The sequence below is a fragment of the Cervus elaphus genome, chromosome X, assembly GCF_910594005.1.
Source record: "Cervus elaphus chromosome X, mCerEla1.1, whole genome shotgun sequence".
Lineage (NCBI taxonomy): Eukaryota > Metazoa > Chordata > Mammalia > Artiodactyla > Cervidae > Cervus > Cervus elaphus.
The window spans coordinates 55,482,173-55,487,932 of record NC_057848.1 but is presented as its reverse complement, the minus strand read 5'-3'; the positions used below and the strand labels follow the sequence as shown (position 1 = coordinate 55,487,932).

The window sequence follows — 5,760 nt, the reverse complement described above, 5'->3', positions numbered from 1 at the left end:
GTTCCTCCATCCAAGGGATTTTCCAGGCAAGAATACTGGAGTGGGTTGCATTTCCTTCTCCAGGAGATCTTCCCGACCCAGGGATTGAACCCGGGTGTCCTACATTGTGGGCAGACGCTTTACCGTCTGAGCCACCAGTGATCTACACTGAAATGTAGGTATTGTTATTCCAATTATTGATATGGAAACTGAATCTCAGACAGGTTACAGGAGTATGTTTCAGATCATTTTCAAAATCAAATATACGCCCTCCCCCTTGGATGTGACCGGAGCTTGAGGCGTGCAGGGCCGGAGGAGACTCTGCAGACCTGGGACCCAGGGCAACTCAGAGGCTGTGACTAATAGCTCTTCAAGTCTGCAACAAAAAATGGCCTCCAATAAAACTATATTGCAAAAGATGGGAAAGAAACAAAATGGAAGAGTAAAATAGTTGAAGAGGCAGAACCTGAAGAATTTGTAGTAGAAAAAGTACTGGACCACCGTGTAGTGAATGGGAAGGTGGAGTATTTCCTGAAGTGGAAGGGATTTACAGATGCAGACAAGACTTCAGAACCTGAAGAAAATTTAGATTGTCCAGAGTTAATTGAAGTATTTCTTAATTGTCAAAAAGCTGGTAAAGAAAAAGATGAAACAAAAAGAAAATCTTTGTCTGACAGTGAATCTGATGATAGCAAATCAAAGAAGAAAAAAGATGCTGCTGATAAATCAAGAGGTTTTGCCAGAGGTCTTGATGCAGAAAAAATAATTGGTGCCACAGACAGCAGTGGGGAATTACTGTTTCTCATGAAACAGAAAGATTCCGATGAGGCGAACTTGGTGCTGCCAAAGAGGCAAACTTGAAGTGTCCTCAAATTGTAATTGCTTTTTATTAAGAGAGACTAACTTGGCATTCTTATCCAGAAGATGAGGCTCAATAATTGTTTGCATCGTTTCTTATATATATTTATATATGTATATAAAATGTAGGTCTTGGTTTTTTTATTTATTAGTGTGAAGAAATAACTACATTCTAATGAAAATCAAGTTTGATATGTTCATTTTGAAATAGTATTGGGGAAGTTACATTGTTTTTTTTTTTTTTCATCTGTAGCACTGGTTAATTAGAACAAATAAAAGCTTTCTGTAGTTGCTTCCTTCAGCAGAAAAGAATTTGATACTAGGTTATATTATTTTCTTAGCGTTAGAGAACAACCTTTCTAAATGTTGGGGGAAATCTCCATAGTCATTACTCAATCAGAATTTAGAATTTGCATTTAACTCGTATATGCCTAAGGCCCATTCTAAGTTTCTTGTATTTGTATAAAATACAAATGTAAATGGTTTGGGAGGGTTTCTTTTGTTGTGGTTTTTGTTTTGCTAGATATATTTAAACAACAGCCTTTCATAACTGTGGATAAGCCCCTATTTCTGGAATTCCATCATGTTGAGCAATATAAGAAATCCCTTCAACTTAAATTGAATACTTAAGTCTTAAACTTTCAAATTAAATAATTTTGTAATTAATTAGACAAATTAAGCAATTTAAATTGGGTAATTTTTTAAAGCATCCCTGGTGATGGACTGGGAGGCCTGGCGTGCTGCAATTCATGGGGTCGCAAAGAGTTGGACACGATTGAGCGATTGAACTGAACTGAACTGATCAGAATCTGGATATTTATCTGCATAAATGCAGTTTTATATGCAGAAACCCTGGAAGGAAAATTTTTATCGCTAATAACAACCTCCCCAACCAAATGAAAAAAATAGAAAAATTCTGGTATGTTTTAATCAGCAAAGCAAAACTTAGTTAAATGGACACTTAATGGTTCCTTTTGGTGAACCATTGTTTTACAAGAAATTAAAGTTTCTGTGCTATATTTAGGAAAGATTGTGATATACGAGATGTCTCAGATTTATTCATGGAAACCTAATCAGATAATTTTAAGATATTGGCAATTTGCGATCTACAGGAATAAATGAGTGAACAAACTTTTCTAATCTACGCTTGACCTGCATGTTTTTTCAGACTTCACCCCAACCTATTCCTTACATGAAGGCTCAATTTTCTCAGTATTTTGGGTTACTAGTTCAGCAGATGCCAAGAAAAACAATACCTTTGTAGTAATCAGAATGTTATTCAACTGTATGTTGTTTACTTTATTGTAAATACTGGTGAACAGTGGTCAATAAATAGTTTTATATTCCTTTTTAAAAATAATTGAATATGCTTCATGCAAAAGTGAGGATCTCTAATAATTAGTGATGCTGAGAAGGAAGTCCAAAAGGGAAGGGATATAGATATATATTTGTATATATATATATATGATTCATTTTGCTGTGCAGTAGAAACTAACACAACATTGTAAAGCAACAATACTCAAGTGAAGACCTCTTCCATTACTCCCCAGTAGTTTTCTCTTTGTAGCCCCATGGGATTTTGCTCCCCACTTCCTTGGAGGATGTGGACCTTGAACAAACTTCTCCTGATACCAGCCTTTGCATCTTCCTTAGAGCAGTGACTGCAGGGGCCTCCAGCACTGTTAGGGGAAGCACACTGATTGAAACCACCCACCCTGGCCAGGCACCGTAGTAACCATTCGCATGAGTTGTTTTATGACAGGAGATCCTGATAAGGAATACGGAACTAATAAGACCACCACCAACCGGAAGTGTTTGGGAAAGGTCCAAAGGAGACACCGCGTGTCCATCCACTTCCCAGAATCCCTCTCGCTAGCATCCGTCTTGGCTGAGCGATGCGTGCGCCACCAAGAAAGACTCTGAATTAGAATGATTGGCCAAAGACCACCCGGAAACTAATCCCATCACCATAAAACCCGAGCCTGCGAGCCACGCGCAGAGCAGTTCTCCTGGGTTCCCTTACCCTCCTACTCTCCACCCGGGTGCCCTTTCCCAATAAAATCTCTTGTTTTGTCAGCACATGTGTCTCCTCAGACAATTCATTTCTGAGTGTTAGACAAGAGTCCAGTTTCGGGCCCTGGAAGGGGGTACCCCTTCCCGCAACAAATGGCGACTCTGGTGGGGACTCTTCTTCGCTGAGACTGACATCCTGACCACTCGGGGTACTCAGAGGCCAGCTTGCCTGCCAATGGACCAGACCCAGCAGCCGCAATTGGGACCCTTTTGTCCCTGGTCTCCTCCTGACGCAGACAACTGGCCAGAGTGCCCCGACCAGTAAGGAACAAGAGACTATTGACCTCTCTCCCCTTCCCTCTCTCTTTCCTCTCCTTAACCCTTCCTATCCTTCCCATTTTTCTAGTCCCCTGGTCCTGGATGCAGGAATCTGGTTGAAGGGCCTCAGCTTGAGCTGAGGATTGGAGACTGATCACCTCCTCTTGGCAGAGAACTCGAATTCTGGTTTTGATTTCTGATAGGGCCGTGTTCCAGTCCTCCCTTATCTGGAGGCCCAGGGAAAAGTCCCGTAACGCCTGGGTATCTGCAGGTGGCAGGAGATGTCTGTAAGGCCCCACCTTTTGCCCCCGTCTCCTGCCTCCTCCCCCTTCTTCTTTCAACCTGGCTTCCTTTCCTTCCTTTGAAATCTTTGAAGACATCTGAAGTTCTGTGTCTCTATAGAAGGTTTTCTGAGAGACTGTATTCTTGTATTTAAGGGAGTGTCTGATGTGCCAGGTTTATATATGTGTGTTTTAACTCTGTGATCTGTGTTGTGATTTTTGATGGCCATTTTGCTTTGTCTGGCCACCATTTGGTTTAGACCTGCCACCATTTTGTTAGAACTTGATTTTCTTTCCCTGTGCCTTGAGACCAGGGCTCTCAGGAACACTTATCTAGACCATCTCTAACTCCTGAGACTGAGGGAAAAAGGGAAAAGGCCTTTAAAAATTTTATTTATTTCAACTTTTTTTATAAACTAGTAAATTTCATATTGTAATATCTAATTCATGACTAAACTTAGAAAATGAAGCTAGATCTTGCACTGTGTCTGTCTAAATATGTCTTGGTATGTCTTTGTCTCTGGGTAATATTTTCTAGGTTAATTTGTAAATGAGCTCTATTGAATTGGCTTAAAGAAAGGCAAGCACTTAAAAATCAAATAATTTTAAATTAAACAATAAATTCCAGGTTCATGTGAACTGGGAAATATTCAGTATTAAATACCTGATATTAATGTTTGTTTGTTGACCTATCTAATATAGACATGTCTTAGAGTAATTAACATCAAGTAGAATATTTTCACTGTACCTAGGTTTAATATAAGTTAAATATTATATCTGTTACAAGTTTATCAACAAGGAAATTACCTCGAGTGAAGAAACTTCTAAAAACAATGTAAATGAGATATGAGTTTGTATATAAACTCTATTAAGAATAATTATTCTTTAGGAATGTCTGTCTAAAATAGTCTCTCAAGATTGGCGTAACTTAAATCTCTAAGGGTTGTGCTAAGTGTGCTAAGGGTTGGAAGTCTATTGAATAGTTAGGTCATTTCCAAATAAAATAAGATTTTGAAACATTTACTACTAAACACTAATATCCTTTTACAGAAAAACTAAAGAGATTTGGGGCTATAAATGAATAATGTTTGGTGCCATCCTAAAATGTTCTAAGAAAGCAAGGGTTTTAGAAATTATCACTGGTATTTATGCTCACCAATCTATAAAATGCTAATATAAAAGTTAGCTCTTGGTTGCTAAAGGAAAGTAGGAAGTGTGTTTTCAGTAAAAAAAAAAGGGGGGGGGTATGAAAAAGTACTAAAAAGAGTTATGCTGATCAGGATTTTCTAAAATTGGATTACAATTAGTTAGATAAATGGATTTTGTTAGGAATGACAGCCATAAGAAAACTGGTTAGAGCCAACTAGGTCCAAGATGGTGGAGCTGACTTTCACTAGACCTTGAACCTTGGTATTTACACCCATTGTGACATATCAACAAGCTAAATGATACACCCATCAGTTCAGTTCAGTTCAGTCGCTCAATACACCCATCAACATTGACTAAATCTGACCAAATGTTCTAAACGCTTTTAATTGATCTTTTCGATAAAACTTCCTAAATTGAATTCTTTTGAAGTTCCTTTGACCTCTAGCTAACTTTGGGGTGCTTCAGAGGGCCCCTGAAACATCCCAAAGAGAGAGATTAAACTGTGTTTATTTGGTTGGTTAAATTACATGAAAAAGATTATCAAATGAGTAATAAAGCCGCTCATGTTATAATGTATGGTAAAATTACTAATACAGATATCCTAGAAATTATATGGAGTTCTTAACATTTTGATATGTCCTGGTATTCTAATGAAAACCTGATGACATCACGAAAGTTAACAAAGGACTGAATGAACCAGCGAATATGCTTATAACTTTTATGGTTTCTATCTGAAAAATTACAGGTTTGAATCTTGCTTTTTCAGGGAGTAGGGAAAACCTTCCTCTCAAACTAATTATGAAAATAATTTGGTAAAATTATATGTTATAAACAAAACAATTATATTTTCTCTGTATCTGAATCCTCCAGAAATTTGAAACGCTTAGGTTTCCAGTAAGTTTATCAAATGAGCTACGAAGGTTATCTCACTAACAGGTACAAAAATCTCAAGGAATTTTTGAGACCTTAAAAAGGGAAGAATTCACCTAGATTTTTTAGGCAAAATCTGTAATAAGCCTTTGGTGTTTTTCCCAGCCCTGTTTTATTTTAAAATTTCAGTCTGAGATTCTATAAATGTTTCAGCAAAATAAAAAATCTATGATCAATTATGGTTATATAAATCATCAGACCAAAATTAGTGAGAACAGACCTATTTTGCAAA

General features: G+C 37.6%; 1 pseudogene; it reads left to right on the top strand.

Moving 5' to 3' along the window:
• Positions 1-367: 367 nt before the first annotated feature.
• On the top strand, positions 368-917 carry LOC122690813 (annotated as a pseudogene).
• Positions 918-5,760: the final 4,843 nt, after the last annotated feature.